The sequence below is a fragment of the Castor canadensis genome, chromosome 3 (assembly GCF_047511655.1).
Source record: "Castor canadensis chromosome 3, mCasCan1.hap1v2, whole genome shotgun sequence".
Taxonomy (NCBI): Eukaryota; Metazoa; Chordata; class Mammalia; order Rodentia; family Castoridae; genus Castor; species Castor canadensis.
Genome location: NC_133388.1, coordinates 101,417,322 through 101,436,578, shown reverse-complemented (window position 1 = coordinate 101,436,578; position 19,257 = coordinate 101,417,322). Strand labels below are relative to the sequence as shown.

Genomic DNA, 19,257 nt, shown 5'->3' with positions numbered 1-19,257 from the left:
ATAACTTAAGGGCATATTATACCTGAAAGTATTGATACATCAGTCATTACTCATTGTAGGGGCAGACTATTCAACAAGGACAAGTTCAGAGGAAGTGTATTGTTCTTGTTTTTAGTATATGCTGTAACTTCTTGAGATTTGAGCTAGAATGAGTGTATCCCATATGTTCTTCAAGGTGCCTTTAGTGCAAGAGTTTATTTTATAACCCCACATCCATATTCTTGCTTATGTTGGTTCCCTGCTACTTGTCCCTATTTTACCATGCCTTACTTTCCCCCCAGTGAATTTTTTCCTTAATCTTAAGGAGTCATGGAACATTTGTGGTTGGTTGTCAATAGCTGTTTTTAGTTTTAAAAAGGCCAGGCACAGCTCAAACATTTATTTATTAATTTAAGGAGGGATGGGAATATCTTCAAAGACTAGGAATAAGTCATGTGCCAGAAATGGAACAGAACTCAAAAATGAGTGCTTGTGAAGTCTGACTTCTCATCAGTGTTAACCAAGTTGCCACATGGTTTACACTGGGAAAAAACATAGCAACACCATGTCAGGCACTATCTCCTCACCTATCAGATTATTTAAAATCAGACTGTTTCCACTTTCATATGTACTTTGCCCCTTACTTACTTATAACCAAGGTTTTGTCTACAATTCTCTAATATTCACTGTGCTGTCATGATTGGAATGAAAATATAAAAACTGCATTTCAGGCTTCAGTTTTTTCTAGTAGGACACACACACTTCCCTTGCCCATGACCATTATGAAATGGTCATGAATTATAACTTAAACTATACGTGGATCATTGTCCACTTCAGAATTAGACAGAATTTCAGGATCATCTGCCATTTCTACACTGTAAATATGAAGATATCTTGTTTCTTCCTGTGTCAGCAGATCACCAGCAGTAATAATGAAACAAGATGCCATAGTTTCCTCAGCACTGAAATTTCAACATAAACTTACTGAACAGAGAAAAGGTAAAACATCATTTTCATTAAATTGTTTGAGCTAAAGAGTTCTCATTGGAACATGTGCATTAACAGCATGTTAAAAGAGAGGTTAGTCATTCCTCAGCTTTGTAGATAAAGATAAGCACTTCTGCAATGAGATTTGGTCTCATTTTAGTGCTTAACTATTTAGAAGACATTTTAATCTTGAGGATCTTTTAATCTGAGGCCAATAGGAAAAGGGGACCAGGAACTAGAGAAAAGGTTAGATCAAAAAGAATTAACCTAGAAGGTAACACACACGCACAGGAAATTAATGTGAGTCAACTCCCTGTATAGCTATCCTTATTCAACCAGCAAAAACCCTTGTTCCTTCCTATTATGGCTTATACTCTCTCTACAACAAAATTAGAAATAAGGGCAAAATAGTTTCTGCTGGGTATTGAGGGAGTAGGGGGAAGAGGGAGGGGGTGGAGTGGGTGGTAAGGGAGGGGGTGGGGGCAGGGAGAGAAATGACCCAAGCCTTGTATGCACATATGAATAATAAAAAAAAACATACATTACAAAATTCCTAAGTCATTGCATCAATTAAAATTACACCGACAGTAGCTGCACTCTTTCAGTGATCCACTGAGAAACTTATGAAAATGCTCATCCTCTCTTGATAAGATGAGAAAAATTCAACCTTCATCATCATAGAGATGGACACAATCCAAATTATATTGCGCCTCTACCAATGTGAATATTAAGTTCACATTGTCTCTCAGCAATCAAGCCAAGATATATAATAATTCCTAGAAATATTAAGGAGCTATAGATGATGGATACATGCATGGTTAAAAAGGCTGTGGAAATGGAAGAACCTCATAACGAACTGTTAAAAACATCTGAAAATAGGAAGAAATGTAACTGATGAATGTGGCTTAACCTCTACCTATACACTACCTGATATGCAACAAGGAACCATTTACAAAAAATTGATAACACCAGGTTAGGCCCAGTTCCCTCATCTGTCTGAAAATTGAAGGTGAGATGATGTTCACTGTGCTGTCAGAAGTTCATTACACCTTAGTTATTAGCAAGCTTCTGTCAAGAATCTTTTCTGCTTTTTTCAGTTGTTTTATAGGAAACCTTAGAAAACATACATGAGCATGCCTCAGGATACAGTTGCTCTTCATGAACATCAGAATTATTATGTGCACAAAATCATTGTTATGGGACTCTTAGGCTCTATCTGGACACATGAATTAAGGTGATATTGATGGTATCTGTAGGAGGGGCACTCGTGTCTTGTCTGGACACCAGAGAAAACTGTGCTTATTACTGGCCTTAAAGGGGCACAGCAATGATGGGGAGGCACAATATAATCATTCCCTCAATATTCTTGTGTTCAAAAAGTATGTTAAGTAACTAACACTCGTAATCCTTGGACATTGTAATATACAACCATCCTGTAAGTATTAATTCATTCCAGGACAACCAAAATGTATGACAGGAACAGTCACAGTCACAGTTATCACTTCCCTGTATTTTTGGTGGGGAGAAGTTTTGTGCTGTCATGTAGGCCCATGCCACCATATAAAAAAATATCAGCTGTATTCCATGTGAGGACTTTATTGATTCACTTTTAAGCTTGACTTCTCTCTGAAAGAGACAGCATTGCTAAACAATTACATAAATATTTGAAGGTACTGTGTTCACAGTAACATCCTCACTCACTTTATCATTTTGTGATTCCTCTTATGTCACATAGATAATTCCAGGTCTCCACAAAGAGTCTCTTAAATGACCAAATACTTTCTTGAAAAAAATGTAAACATCTTACTTGGTCAACTTTCCAGACATGTACAATGTGAACATTAAGTGGATCCTTGCTAATTCTATGATTACTGCCAGCATTAACTACACAGTACCTATTTCTAAGGATACAAGAAAGTATTCTCAATTAAAAATATGTGGCATATATTCATGTTTTCACTGTGCATAGGCCACAATTTGGGAGAAACATAAGAGTGCAAAAACATTCTTTAAATATATCTGAAAAAGCATTTTCATATGTAAATATACCTCCTTTAGAGACCTATATATTATGCAGGAAATACATAGGATTTCTACAACATCATGGAAACAACCAGACACACACACACACTGGTTAGTCTCTTGTGTATTTAGTGTCAGATGGTCTGTTCTACAGAGAGATCACTTTATCACTTTAATGAGATAGTTGTACCTCATTATTAGCAATGCTTGGTCAACAATGATTAACAAAATACTCCATTATCTTTCAGAAATCCTGTGAGAAAACATATATAGGTGTGTTCTAGGAAACAAGTTGCTGTATTAGACAAATGATATGTTAAATTGAACACCACCAATGTTGATGTACTCTCATCTTTTATATGGATTCCTAGATTAATTCAAGTTGAATTTTATGGTCTGGACATTAAATCCATTTTCAATTAGTACCTGCACAATATCTTACACTTACAAGAATTCTCAAGGCCCATAAAAGTGACAGTGATCCAGAACACAACCATGCCCCAATACAAACAGGAATAATGTGTGTACAAAAAGTATACACACATGGTCACTACAAATATTAAGGTATCAGTCATTTCTTATCTAAACACTTGCAACAAATGTTAGTGATGAGAAGGATAAGGGTCACCTCATATTAACCTACATATGGTAAGATATGTCCTCTAGAACTACTAATTTGGGAACAAGGATTTCTGTACTTGATGACTTTTTTGTCTCCCAGAGATACCTTCTCCTGTCTCAGATAAAATATCAGAAGGAGTTTTATGTCACACATAGTTTGCAATGTCTTTGTGTCATTAAAGGCTCAAGCTATAACTACTTCAAAAATTTCAAATATCAAGGTAAACTCTTTGTATGACAAGCCTACTCTCTGGAGAGTACACATGCTAATAATCCTAAACCCTATCTCCATGATAGATCCTTTAAAAAGGTCCGGATATTGATTTATGCTTCTAAAAGATGTCAATGTGAAATATACATTAATTTTTATGAAGATTACAATCACTTCATGCCTAGTTGTGTTGTTACATACAGATGAGCATTTTCTGTTCACATCTACATATACATAAGGGAGAAATATGTTATTACCTAAACAGTCGTCGATGTGCATTTGAGAATAAGATATCTTAAACAGTGAATGTGCCATCCTCTCATGCTTCTATGCTTAGAGATACCTTACAAAAATCGTTTGGGCATAACAGGGCGAAACCTTGTGAAGCGTAACCTCCTCACTAACCTGGACATTGTAGATCAGAATGTCTGCACTGTCACATGAGACCATAGACACTTCTTAGCAATTACCTGTACTCCAAAAGCAATCCTGCTGGCATTGCTGTGCCCTTGTTAAGGGAATGTGAAAGAAAAACATGAATCAGTTATTCAAGAAATAGCCTGCTCTGGCAGGACACATCCACCCCTTCAATTGCCCCCACCATTATTATGGGCCACTTAATCTCTACCTACATTCAGGGAATAATTCAGCATTAACAGAAGTTCAAATAAACCAAAATATCTAGACTGGAACCATGAACAATTCTTAATTTTCTATTTGTGCTCCCAAAAATGACAATAAGCCCGATATCATAAATTTTTCTGAATTTCAAAGCTGATCCTGAATTTTCTTGTGGTCTCCATTGTTCCTCAGCTCAGCACATGTAGCAAAAGTAAAGAGGGGTTATGAGCACCCTCAATTCTCTAATAGTACATGAATATAAGATGTTCTATATTGTGGTTTAGGATCTTGTGAGCACTTACCTATGTAGGAACAATTATACTCTTGATGATCTCAGTGAATCATGGTAATTTTGACCTATCTCTGAGAAACACATCTTGTAAAATGGATGTGCTGCTTTTCTCATCCTATCTGTCAGTATGAAAATTCCTGACTTTGTTGTATCAGTTTAGGAATTATGTACACCTTCTGAATACTTCCCGAGGTCCATGTACTCAGTCTGGTATAGAAACACTTGAAAGGATACCTGTAAGCATTTCACAATGTCAAGGTGATCAACTCCCGGAATACTACCTGGATATCTTCTTATGCCTGTACCCCTGTGAGAAATGTCCTTGTCTGCAAGGACACACAAAAAACAAAACTCTTGAGAGAAATGCGAGTAACATACTCATGTTTTTACCACATATATGGAAATGGGGGAAATATAGGACTGTACAGAGCATCCATCGAAGAGAATATAATGAAAATTGATTATTCCTTATGCTTTTGCAATAAAAGTTTAATCTAGCATTGTCAACAAGCATAGAATAAAACTTGGCCCTCTCCAGTCATATTATGTTGCACTTACGGTTTGAAAAGCATGTATGCAAAAAGTTTTGGGAAATGTGTGTCTTATAATAATTAATTGCATCTCTCTGAAATTATGAATTCCTCTTATGACAGACAGAATGTGCCATCCCCTTCTCTCTCCAAAAGAGCTAAATGGTAAGAGTACAGCTGCTCAAAATGTGGCAATTTAATTTAACTGGATACTGAACATCTGATGAACTGTACTGTACTATTGTCAGTGGAGTGGGACTAAGAAAGGTTTCACATGGGTAAAACCTTGATTTATTGTCCATGATTTTGTGATTCATAAATGTGTTTGACAAAATAATTTTAAGAGTATTTATTAAGTGAAATATCATGCTAGGTAAGACAGGACAACAGGTAAATGCACACTAAGTGAAGTGCATTTGGGAAGGTAAGACATAATTATTAGCTCCAAAATAAAAGGTTCTTTAAAAGCAGTAGCATAGGTCAATGACTTTAGCTTAATTCTATATGGGAGGTTTTTATTTTTGCTCTCTGGACCTTTGCATTCTTTTTTTTGTTGTAACATTTTGATTATTTTCCAAGCATGAAAGCATCATATGTGGGGAAGTTTTATCAATGAAAATGGCTAGTGACGTGGCTTTCAATATTTTACAACATTTAAGGGCATATTTTTGCCTGTAAATATTGAAACATCACTTTTTCTTCATTCTTGGATAACAGTGCTAAACAAGGACAAGTTCAGAAGAATTTTAGAGAAACTTTTATTCATTCTTGTTGTTTAGTATATTTTGTAACTTAACCGGATCTCTGCTAGCACTAATGCATCCATTACTTCCTTTGAGGATTCTTTCATGCAATATTTTCTTTCATAATCTGCATCCATAGTTTGACTTGGATTGTTTTCATGCTGCTTCTCCCTATTTTACGCTGCCTTACATTTGCCCTAAATGACTTTTGATTCTTGATTTTGAATAGTCACGGAGGGTCTATGGTCTGTCCTTAATAGCCCTTTTCTGTTGAAAGAAGCATTGGTCCTGCCTAATAAGGTACTGACAATTACACCCTAGTTTGTTAAAAGGTGATATGAAAAATTGAGTTGTAGGATTGTCAGGGTAAAATGATACCAGGAGTGTGGTGTGTTTTGTATTGGAAAAAATTATTTTATATATTAAAGAATAAAAGTCATCATAAAAACAACATACAAACAACATAGTAGAGTGCTAGGTATGTAAAAATTAAAACAAATATTACAATTTTTAAACAAGAGTCCACCCAAAACACTGATGTTATCAAAACATTCATATAGTATGTTCAATTAGATATAGCACTAACTTGCTTCTGGAGATCCTTCAGGACTAGGGAGGCATTGAGATATTTGGAACATAAACACAGTATCACAGAATATGATGGCATTTCTTCTTCCCTGGGGGACAATTAGTAGGTAAAGGACATTATATTTTGAAGAAAGTTTGGTTTTGTTATTTTTAACTGAATTTAAGAGCATTATTGCCTAAACAGATCATAGAAGAACTTCTGAGTAAAGATGGTGAGGAATTATATATATATATATATATATATATTTTAATGTTATTGAGGAGATACAATGGAGATTAACTAATCATACCTGTTGAAAACAAATCTTCTTTATTTATAATTTAATGCTAGTTTTGTAAAGTCTTTGTGAGTTTTTATCTATGGAAATCATTTTCCTATTGAAACTAGGGTTAGGCAGGGCTATTTCTTCTTTCACAACTATCACATTTTTTATGAGCTAATCTATGAGGTTTTTCATGATTGTTTGTATTTAATTATTAGCATAATAATCACTAGTTTTGAGTATTAAAAGATTTTTAAACTTTTAACCCATTCATTTAGTGTTTTCTCTTATTCATTCTATTGGTGATTGTCTTGCTTTTTCATGAAAAGTTTTTCTGAATAAGTTGGACTCCCATATAAAATAACTAGAAGATATAGTCATTTTATAGTTGAGCATAATTTTAAGTATTTATTGTTAATGTTTACCTTAAGTGACTGGGGATATTTTAAGGTCATGTAGGGCTTTTTTGAGATCTTTCTATTTTTGTTTAATTTTATGAGCTTCCATATGATTTCCATAGCAGTGACACTCATTTACATTCCAGATAGCTGTGTGTGATTGATTTTGTTGGCATTCCCAGAAACAGTGGCACTTGGTGAAATTCCAAAGTGTATGCGTGACACTTGTCGACATTCCCAATAACATAATACTTGGGCTCCTTATCCTTACATCCTCAAAAGCATTTGTATTTCTTTGTTTTCTGGATAATTGACATTGTGATAGGGGTGTGAAAGATTTCAGTGTAGTATTGAGATGCCTGTCCTGTCCTGCATGGTTAAGCATGTTGAAATTTTTTCTCATATTTATTAGCTATTTGTACTTCTGAGAACTTTGTGTTCAATTCATTTGCACATTTTTTCATAGTGGTGTTTGTTCTTTTGATGTTTAATTTTTTTAGCTCTTTGTAGATTCTGATTATTAATCTCTTATTTGTTGAATAGCTGCTCTAATGTTTTCTCCCAATCTGTATGCTTCTCTTGACTCTGGTAATTGTGTCCTTTGATGTGCAGAAGTTTTATGTTTTCATTTGGTGCAATCACTTTTGTCAACTCTTGTTCTTATTGATTAGGCAATTGGGATCTTGTTCAGAAAATAATTTGATTATTTTCTACACCTATGACTTCAGAAAATAATTTGATTATTTTCTACACCTATGTGTTCCCTGTTTTCCTCTTGTAGTTTTAGGGCTAGTGGTGTGCAAGCATTAGAGTGCCTGCATAGCAAATCTGAGGCCTTGCGTTCAGTCCCTAACGCTATCACCCACTTGAAAAAAGATGTTTCAGTCTTTCAGAACTTACATTAAGATATTTTGTGCACTTCAAATTCATTGTTTTTAGAGGGTGGGAGTTACAGGACTTGTTTCATTTTTCTATGTATATACAAGCAGTTTTGTAGGAATTTAGTTTTTGTCTTTATTTAAGATTGAGACAGCTTATTTCTAAACAATGGTTCTTCTTTTTAGTGAAATTTTCCTGTTTTAACCCTTTCTTTTTAAAAATTATCTTCATTTGTTAACTTCAAAAATACAAATTAATTTTGAATTTGAGTTTCAGTTCTCATTGACTCATTTTGTAATTTGAGATCAATATTTGGTACTGAGTAAATTATGAAGGCCATTTTCAAAGGTGTTCATCTTTTTAAGAGTTGACATTGATGTTTATGATTAAGAACTTTTTCAGCTGACCTAAAATCTGAATAAGATTTTAGTTTTTCAGTATGCATTTCATATGGTACTTTGGAAATAATTAACAGTCTCATATATTATTTGTTTTACATTTCTATCAGGACAGGTGATTATAACCTTTTAAATTACAATTAACACTTTTACATTGATAATTTAATTTGGGTTGGTGTTGGCATACACTACTATTTTACTGATTTCAATGATTCATTTTTATGAGCAATTCTTTTCTTTTCTTTTCTTTTTTTAATTGTTGTGTAGAGTTGGGGTAAATTGCAGCAACTACAAAATTCTTACAATGTATCAAATGTCTTTTACCCTAAATTTCATAAGCATAGTCCCAAGTCAATGTCTATAATTTGTGTTCATATTTAGAAGTCTAGACCACTGAAAATGTGATTTGCAATCTTTCCAGTTGATGCTAAAAGTAGTAGTTACAGCTTTGAACTTATTAATTAATAGTCTTTCAGGTCTTTGGAGAATCATTTGAACCTAGCTTTATATTGATATATGTGGTTTAATGTAGAAGTAACTTATGGTTTTATTGTTATTTATATATATGTGCTATTTTTTATGAGACATTTTATTTCTTTTTGATTGTATGAAGTTTTACTGTGGGTTTTTTAGTATGGAGTAATTTTATTAAGGAATGGTAATGAAACTGAGACTGATAGCTGAAAGTTTGATTGTGGATGATATGGGAGTTGGAGAGTAGGCAAACTATGCTGAGGAATAGATGATGTGTACAGAGAGACCCTGGAGTATTGGGGTGGGAATAGTTTGTGTTTTAGGGATCTTGTTTATGTTGTCTTTGGTATTTCAGGGGGCACCAGCAGTACTAGAGGTCTTGTGTGATCATAAGTGTACTTTGATTTTGCAAAGAACTATATATATATACATATATTTAAATATATATCTACACATACATACATATATATACATATATATATATATCTATACATACATATACATATATATATCTATACATACATACATATATATACATATACATATATATCTATGTTTCATATGAGTTTAGGAGACAGTGAATGGGATATTTTAGCTAAGGCTGACTATACTAAAATTGTACAATTACCACAAACAGAATAACTTTCAGCATACAATAAAAAAGCAGAAGATAGGGAGAATATACTAAGAGCCATAACAAATATAAGCACCAAAAATCAGTGCTCCCAATGTCATACAACAAGTGTTACAGAGCTTAAAGGAATAGACAGGTCCATATAATACAATATTGGGAGATCACAACATCCCACCCTCATTAACACACAGAATCCACACATCAAATTAACAAAGTGATCCTAGAACTAAACAATACCATGGACAAAATTGTCTTAGCATACATTGATAGAGTATTCAATCCAACATCAATATATTGCACATTTTACTCAGTAGCCCAATGAACTTTTTTGAAAATAGATTACATCCTAGGTCATAAAAAAAACTTTAGCAAAAATATCAAAGTGTTCCCATGTATCTTAATAAAAAATAATGGGATAAAATTAGAAACCACAGACAAGGAAAACTGCAAAAGCCATTCAAACTGATGGAGAATGAATTTTATTAAGAATGGTAATGAAAATGAGACTGATAGTTGGAAGTTTGATTATGGATGGTATGGGAGATGGAGAGTAGAGGAATTATGCCCAGGAATAGATGAAGTGTAAAGAGAGACCCTGGAGTATTGGGGTGGGAGTACTTTGTGCTTTAGGGATCTTGTTTATGTTGTTTTTGATATTTCAGGGGGTCCAGCAGTACTAGAGTTCTTATGTGATCATAAGTGTACTTTGATTTTGCAAAGAACTATATATATACATATATTTACATATACTGTACATATATACATATATATACATATACATATAAACCTATGTTTCATATGAATTTACAAGACAGTGAATGGGATATTTTAGCTAAGTGTTACTACAATAAAGTTGTACAATTACCACAAACAGAATAACTTTTAGCATAAAGTAAAAAAGCAGAATGGAGGGAGAATATACTAAGAACCGTAATAAATATGTGCACCAAAAATCAGTGCCCCCAAGGTCATACAACAAGTGCTACAGAACTTAAAGGAATAGAGAGGTCCATCTAATATAATTTTGGGAGATCGCAACATCCCACCCTCATCAATACACAGAATCCACACATCAAATTAACAAAGAGATCCTAGAAATAAACAATACATGGACATTGATAGAGTATTTATTCCAACATCAATATATTGCACATTTTACTCAGTAGCCCAATGAACTTTTCTGAAAATAGATTACATCCTAGGTCATAAAAAAAACCTTAGCAAAAATCTCAAAATATTTCCCTGTATCTTAATAAAGCATAATGGAATAAAATTAGAAATCACAGACAAGGAAAACTGCAAAATCCATTCAAACTGATGGAGAATGAACATTACATTTTTGAACTATCAATTAGTTATTGAAAAATTAGTAAACAAATTGTGTAATCACAGTACATGGTATGAATGCATGTACTTAAAAATTTTGTCTAGGTTAAGCAAATCTAAAGCAAAAATATCCTGCTTGGCTGCCACAGCCACATCCTCAAATGATAACAACTCCTGGAATGTCATATTTCTTCTCAAATCACCAGTCCTTGGAATATGAAAGGTCAGGCTTCTCTATGTGGGGGTGGGTATAGGGGGGAGGAGATTCTTATATGCATTTTGCAAAAAATGCAGTTTGTTTTATATTCTATAGGGTAAAGAAAAGTCACGGAAATGTAATTCTATTGTAATAATTTATTAAGTACCAAAAATACTATAACAATGTTTACCTTATACATCTAAAAACATTTTTGTCAGCTGGGTGCCACTGTCTCATTCCTACAATCCTGGCAACTCAGGAGGCAGAGATCAGGAGGACTGTGGTTCAAACCCTGCCCAGGGTGCACAAGATCCTATCAGGAAAAAAACAAGCAAACAAACAAAAACATTATGAAAGGGCTGGTGAAGTGGCTCAAGGTGTAGGCCAATGAAAATAGTCCTAGTGATACAAGGCTATAATACCAGCATGAAGAGGATGAGATAGGAACACTATGAGCTCAAGGTCTACCTGGGCTACAAAGCAAGTAGACTCAACTTTAAAAAAATATTATGAATAAAATTTTGTTCCTTCAAGAAGCTTATGATGTGATATGAAGAAGCCATCAAACTTTTGTTGGTCCTTGTGGATACCTTCACCAAGTAGGTTGAGGCCTTTCCATCCTGAAAGGAAAAGCCTCTAAAAGTAACTAAAGTACTCCACAAGGAGATCATTCCTAGGATTGGACTTCCAAGGTCTCTCCAAAGTGATAATGGATCTGCCTTCACCTTCCAGATCACTTAGGCAATAACCAGAGAACTAAGCATCACTTACCATTTCTGCACCTCTTGGAGGTCTCAGGCCTCAGGAAAGGTGAAAAGTGGTAGTCAGTCTCTAAAACAGACTCTGGCCAGACTCTTTTTGGAAACCTCAGAGAAATGGCTCACCCTTCTACCCATAGCCCTCATGAGGCTAAAAATACCCCCAAAACTAATATCTTTAAAGCCTGTATGAAATCCTGTATGGAAGACCATTTTCTTTCCAATGACCTGCTACTGGATTTAGAGGTCAGGGAATTGACAAGGTATGTAACCCATTTAGGACAATTCCAAGAGGACACAGAAAATAGGGGAAAAGATTATGTCTGGTCCTCAAGCAGGGGGAGCACTTCAGGTAAGGCCTGGAAATCAGGTGCTCATTTGCACTTGGTGGGAGAGAGCACCCCGGATCAATTGCTGGGGTGGAAATGGCCATATCCATTGATCTTGGCCACTCTTACAGCTGTAAAGGTCCAGGGAATAGATAACTTTATTCACCTCTCTAGGTGAAGTGCAAGCCAGAGGAAAACTTCCCTAATGCACAGGAACCTGAGCCTAACTATTCCTGTGAGCCTCGGGATGATTTGAAATTCCTCTTCAAAAGAAAAAGCCCAGAGCTTCAGCAAACAGGTAAGTGATGCTCTCTCCTCTGACTCCTCTACTTTAAAACATCCCCTTGTCTGGGCACTTTGCAGAATGTGGCTCTTGCTTGTGATTTTAGACTGCTGTGGTAGGAACTGTGTGTTGCCCCAAGAATGGAATTACTCTGTATACTGCTCAAATGCCTCCCACTAGTCCTCCCCTGGATCCCCATATGTTGGACCCCCAACCACAGCCATAGTCCTCACCTTACAGAAATTTATTACCTCCACCCCCAACCTACTAAAAAAGTCAACTCCACATATAAGACACACTTTAATATGTGTTGAGTCCTCCCCAGGAGGGATGAAAATAGCCTATCCAATTAACTTTAAGAAATGGGTGACAACAGAGGCCAAACTTTTAGATCCATGGACAACTCCATTCCTGTTGGTCTCAAACATTACAAAAAAAAAGGGCCTCCTGTCAATGGGCCAATCTTCAAAAACCTGCATCTCCAGGGCCAGCCTCACATTTGTGTAAAGGCAAGTGGGCAAAAGGTGTTGAGACACTGAGAGCCCTTTCAATGTCCACTGACCATTACAGTTACAGAGAAATTTAGGGACCTTCATCCATGGATGAATACAGGGAGGAGGGAAGAGGATTCTACAGGTACTGGATGGGGACCAAGAGCATTAAACTCCAAACACTTCTTTCCCTGACAAGACTCTAGACACCATAAAGGCTCAATTTTGTTCCTAATACTCAAAAAAGAAATGTCAAGGAAGTCACTGGTTCAAACCCCATCGGTCCCTAGGATGTAATAAGTTGATTCTGGGTACCAGTAAGCTGGGACGACCTAAGGCCAGGAGACTTATTGACCTTAATAGACACCAAATCTTTTGATAAAATAAGACTCAAGGTGCTACTCACCATGCCTACATCCCCTAACTGCCATGGCCCTGACTGGTCACTATATGATAGAGTACTGTGCACCAGGAGGGGCTGTGGCAGCAGTGGAGTCTTGGCACATTCAGACTTGTGTCTCTTCTAACTCAGAGACATCCTCCACAGGGATATACTTCCTATGTGGGAAATAGGCTTATCTATACCTACCTACCAATTGGACAGGGATGCACCTAGGCTTACCTGTTCCCTGCTATTGATCTGACTCCCAGAGAGGCTCTCAAACTCCAAGCCAGTGTCCAGATGAGATTGTGAACACAGGTCATAGCACTGGTCCTTTTGCTGCTGGGACTAGAGAGGTCTCATTGGGAATTTCAGCAAGTATTGGGGTGATTGCCACAGTAACTTGGTTATACAAAAACCTATTCTGGGAAATACTTGAAAGCCTAAATAAGATAACCACTACTCTCCTAGACCTCAAAATACAGGGTGGCTGTCTAGCAGCCATGGTACTGCAGAACAGACTTACCTCCCAGGGTGAGACTTGTGCCATGTTAGGAAAAGAATGCTGCTTTTATGTTAACAAATGTGGAGAAATACAAAACAACATCAAGCAGGTACTGGGAAAGACCAGAGACCTAAGGGAAAGAGCTGCAAAAGGATGGCTCTTTTGGGAAGGAACTTGGTTGTCTAACTTCCTTGAACCCTTGCTTGTAATCTGCTGGTTTTGCCCATCAGCCCTTATCTTGTTAACTGCCTTTTGAGGTTCATCTCATCCAGGCAGCAAGTTGTACACTTCAAAGCTAGCCCAGGCTCTGGAGCCCAATGAACTGGACAGGACTGGAGAATGCTTCCAGTACTCATACCCTGGTCCCAAGTTGAGACAGATTTAGGACAAGGATCCCCTGTACGTAGGGTTGACCACTCCTGATAAACATACAGAGATTGACTCTTGCTCTCAATATCTCTAAAAAAGATTTTTGGGGATCTTGTCTCTCAGAGGGGAAATCTGGCAGGAGAAATAAAATCCACACCTCCCTCTGACCCACTGATATACCCTTTGAGGCTTAATATTTCAGTTCTTGTGATCTCCTGCATCCTGCAAAGTGGGGAAGGAGAGATAACTGGTTCCAACCAGTTCTGAAGTTATGTGCAGTATAGCCCACCAGTCACCTGTAGTAACTTTTTAGGTGTTTTTCTCTACTTAAGGCTTCATGAATATTGCTGGCATCTCATGCATACAATTAGAGTGAATTATGGGAAGAAACATGCACAATCACAAATCAGCTGTCAAACAAATCAACTAATTGCCCTAACTCCACCTACAGAAACACAGACTTCTCCCACCAGCCTGGCTTAAACCACATAATAGCCAACAAAACCCCAGCCAACTGGGCTCTTGACCTGCATGGCTCTAGCCCTCAGTTTCTTCCTTGATGGGGATACCTTCACTTTCTACTTTCAATAAGCTTTGCCATGAACTCCTTGTCTCTCAGATCAACTCTTTAAACATGACCCCAGACAGTAGACTGACATGACCCCCAGGCCCCTGATAACTTCCAGGACCTGTTTTAATCAAGCTTCCCACCAGTGTCAAAACAGGAAAGAACTCTGGAGGAACTGAGAGAGGCCAAGTATATTTTGAACTTTGGTGAAATGTGAGTAATTTGTGGCCAGAATGAAACTTCATGCCACTAGTGACATTCCAGCTGGGACAAGAGACATTGTGTACCTGACCACACTGCCCTGAAGCAGACCAGGCACACAATGAAACACCATAACATACACAAAACAAGCCACACTACCCTGCCCAGTTCTCTGGCCCTCAAAATTGTGACATGAAATGAGAATTTTATTTAAGCCACTAAGTTTTTGAGTTTGAACACCTTAAACATCACTAGAGACCATAGAAGTACCTTAGATTGAAACATGGAGTTTGGAGGATTAGATTTAATGTTAGGCTCAAAATCAGTGCATGGTAAAGCACATTTCACAATTATGTTCTCTGTCAAAACACAATTGTGAATTTAAAACGTTCAGCTAGTGAAGTTATCATTTTTTACTCTTAACCAACTATATACTACAATTGTAATCCATAATCATAGCTCATGCAAACATCTATTTTGTATTATTCATTCTTATATAGCTAAAATAGCAGAGAAACTAAATGCAGCCTTTAAAGGAATTTGAGAACATGACAGATCCTTTAGAATGACATACAACTGTATTTTAACAGAAAGTGCAAATACAGTCACTGAAAAATTTATATAAATAAGTTAGAACTTATGAAAATTTGTGCTTCTAGTTTTTATTCTTTGTATATTTTTTCACTGACCTTTTCTCAAATGTGTCCTAACTCATGAATGCTTTCTTCTAGAGGACAACTAAGGATGTCCCATGTGTTCTGTTTAGACACACTGCTCTATGCAAACACACTCTTCAGGTTTTCCAGGATTGACATCTCCAGTTACCATGTTTATTCATGAGCATGATCAGATTCTCTCCCTACCTGCACTGTATGCAAAGAATAGGACAAAAGAACAGAATAAATAAAAGCAGCACAGAATAAATAAAATTACTTGACACCAGAGAGCTTAGAACTGACAGAGAGCGAGGAGCCTGGGAAAAATCCTGTTTTTGAGGGTTGGATCACTGGCAGGATGGCTATGGTGCTGTATGTAAGGAAGTGTAAACCACAGATCCATCCAGACCCACAGAGTGGGAAGAATGGGGCCCAGGCTGGAGCACTTGGTTTAGTTATGTTAAGGAGCAGAAAAAAAGGAAAAAAGTGGAAGAATTCAGGGCAACAGAGAAGACATCTTTAAAAAGGCTGTGACAGGGACTAAGAAAGAGGAATGTCAAGGAACACATGACAAACAGTAGCTTCAAATACAGCAAGTGGCAATGGATGTAAACTATAAGTTATGTTGTTAGTTGTTAGTGGGCTTCTAAAAAGCTGGACAAACACAAAGCTGAGAAGGCAAAAGGACAAATGATCAGTGAGAAGATCTGCCAGAAAATTGAACTTTGAACAGGGTGCACATGTACATAAGGCTGATAGACAGGTAACAGAAACACTGAACAAGCTGTGGTCAACTCAATCCTCCAGATACTACAGGTTTTAGCCATGAACCAAATATGGCCTTCCAAAAGCTGCCTGGGACCACACTATTTTAGCAACTCCAGAAAAATTTATTAAGAGTATATTGCATTAGCACCAGATAACCATTTCCACTGCAGAACAATAGAAGTTGGTCATGACAAACTCACTACAACTTCTATGAAACCAGTAATGTTTTAGCCTTTGGTGTTATGTTCCATGAGAAGTTAGCCTGCTCTCTTCTCAGGTAGCATTCAAATTATGTAACAAATGTGCATTCCTCTTGTCATGGCATCAGAAAGAACAGAGATAGGGCCAGGCATGGTGGCACACACTTGTAATCCTAGATAATCTGAAGTCAGAGATAGGAAGATTGTGGTTCAAGGGAAGCAGGAACAAAAAAGTTAGCAAGACTTTATCTCAAAAAACAAGTTGGGTGTGATGGAGCACACCTATAATTCCAGCAACAAAGGAAGTGGAAACAGGAGGATTATGTACCTTAAGCAAAAACACAAGACCCTGCTTGAAAAATAACTAAAGAAAAAAGGGCAGGAGGCATGGCTCAAGTGGTAGCGTGCATGTCTAATAAGCACAAGGTATTCAAACCTCAATACTGTACTCCCAACCAAAAAAAGTACAGAGACAAATTGGTACTCAACACAGATGCTTTTAGCATGTAAAAAGCTGCCTATGGCTGGTGAAGTGACTGAAGTGGTAGATTGTGTGCCTAGCAAGTGTGTGGCCCTGAGTTCAAACACCACTATTTACAAAGAAAAAAAGTAAAGAAGCTACCTGTGACTACATGTCAAGTCTATCTTATTTATGTGCATTACTCTGAAGCTTTTTTACTCATTTCTACAATTCCATTTTGGTTTACAGACTTTACAAACTCATAAAATACTATGTAAAATAAAGCGAAGAATAAAGAAGTAACTCACCAGAAAATGGTTCATTTTTTATTTCTCTTAGAAGCACATTCTGGAGGTGTAGCTGAGAGAAGAGCAGACTCATGTTTGGTCCTGATTCTCCTGCTCAAAATCCTACACATTAGCTGGAAATAACAATGACAAAAAAAAAATCCCCCTATGTAGGAAAATAGTCCCTCATACAAGAATAAGCAACAAAGACCCCAATGGAGACATAGCTGTTAGTGAACAAAAGAAGCAAAGAAGCCATTTTAGAAATAGACTCCCCTCACTCTTGAAGGTGACTTACTGCAAGCACAGAGCCCTGAGTTCAAACCCCACTCCCATTAAAAAACAGAAAAAAATACTTTGAACAGACATTATGTATTGACTAAAAATGTACCTGGGCCCCCCAAAATGATGAAAAAATAAAAAGGCATACTATTCAAAAAAGTGCACCAGGGGCTGGATGTGGTGGCATGTCTTCAATCCCAGCTACACAGAAAGCTGAGGTAGGGAAAGATCATGCCTTGTAAGAATGAGCTCAGGTTGGGTTTTTTCCATCAAAGGAATTAATCAGTAACCACCACTTCTACATCTGTTAGTCCAATTCGTTTCCCACAGACTCTTCATGGACTCTGCTGAATCTGATAAATTTACTATTATGAACACAGGATTATTTTCCCTAGCTGGCAAGTTCCTGTTTCCACTAGATGCCCTGGTCCCCGAGCTGATAACCTAATGATACCTGACTGGATATTTGTTTCTAGGGTTCGTGTTCTGGCACAGTCAATTATTGAAGGCACCTAACAAGTAGTTAAAGAATTAAAGCAAGTTCACACCAGACCAGGAGTAAAGATCATGGTCTGAAGCATGGCTCAAGTAGTAAAGCTGCATGCTTCAAGGCCCTGAGTTCAAATCCCTCTACTGCTTAACAAGCAAACAAAAAGTTATAGTAAAAAGACACTATCTGAGAAATTACTTAAAAGCAAAAAGGGTTGGGGTGAAACTCAAGGGTGCAGTGCTTGCGAGGTCCTGAGTCCAAACCCCAGTACTGCCAAAAACGAAAAAATACAATCACTTGGGGTACAGGACGAACTAATTTCGTCCCCCATGGGATTCCAGAGGCATTCCCAGTGTAATTCCTCCTCTTTTCATGGGAGACATGTATGCTGCAATTCAGCATTTTTGCTGATGCTCCATGCATAACAAATGTACCAGGCACTTGGGGACACCGTCCCCGTGACCGTTCCAAGGAGGCGCCTCAGGCATCCGCAAGACAACGTGACGTGTGCTGGCCACGAGGACACCACTAGATGTCACACGACCAAGTGAGGAAAGACTTTGCTCCATGGTGAGCCTTCCTGGCCGCAGTCACACTGCAGATTCGCGGTGGAGCAGTCACATAATGACCGCTGGGACTTTCTCTCCCAAGCCCAGCTCGGCTCCGCCCGCCACCTGTGTCACGATCCCACCTGCTGTTCTGCCAACACTCCACAGTCCCCCAGGCCGCTTTCTCTCTCACCCTCACATGGACCTTCAGGGACTGCCCCTCAGAACTCAAATTCCGCGGGACAGGGTCCTCAGAGACGCAGGTCTGGGATCTTCCCGCAGGAAACTGGCGGGAGCAGGGCTGCGCCTGCGCAGAAGAAACCCGGAAGAGCTGCACTCCTGATGATGCCGGTGACTGGATTGAATGAGACTACATTTCCCACAAGGCTCCTCTAGCTCCTGCAGGGGCAAGGGACACTTCATTTACTTGTGGTCTTGTTGCAAATAGACCAGGATGAGATGGTGTAAGATTGGCACCTACCCACGTGATAGCCATGTGGACTCTTGCTTCTTTA

General features: G+C 37.5%; 1 long non-coding RNA gene across 14 annotated transcripts in view; it reads right to left on the bottom strand.

Annotated features, from left to right (window-relative positions):
• The window catches only part of LOC141421637 (uncharacterized), a 31,424-nt gene extending 12,367 nt beyond the window's left edge, over positions 1 to 19,057 (bottom strand). For all 14 annotated transcript variants that reach the window (XR_012446266.1, XR_012446273.1, XR_012446275.1 and 11 more), the window contains exons 1-5: positions 18,936 to 19,057; positions 17,444 to 17,556; positions 11,356 to 11,478; positions 4,968 to 5,059; positions 4,226 to 4,321 (exon numbers count right to left, since the gene is read on the bottom strand). This is a non-coding gene — a long non-coding RNA (uncharacterized lncRNA). The remainder of the gene's footprint in view (positions 1 to 4,225; positions 4,322 to 4,967; positions 5,060 to 11,355; positions 11,479 to 17,443; positions 17,557 to 18,935) is intronic.
• Between the last annotated feature and the right edge of the window lie 200 nt (positions 19,058 to 19,257).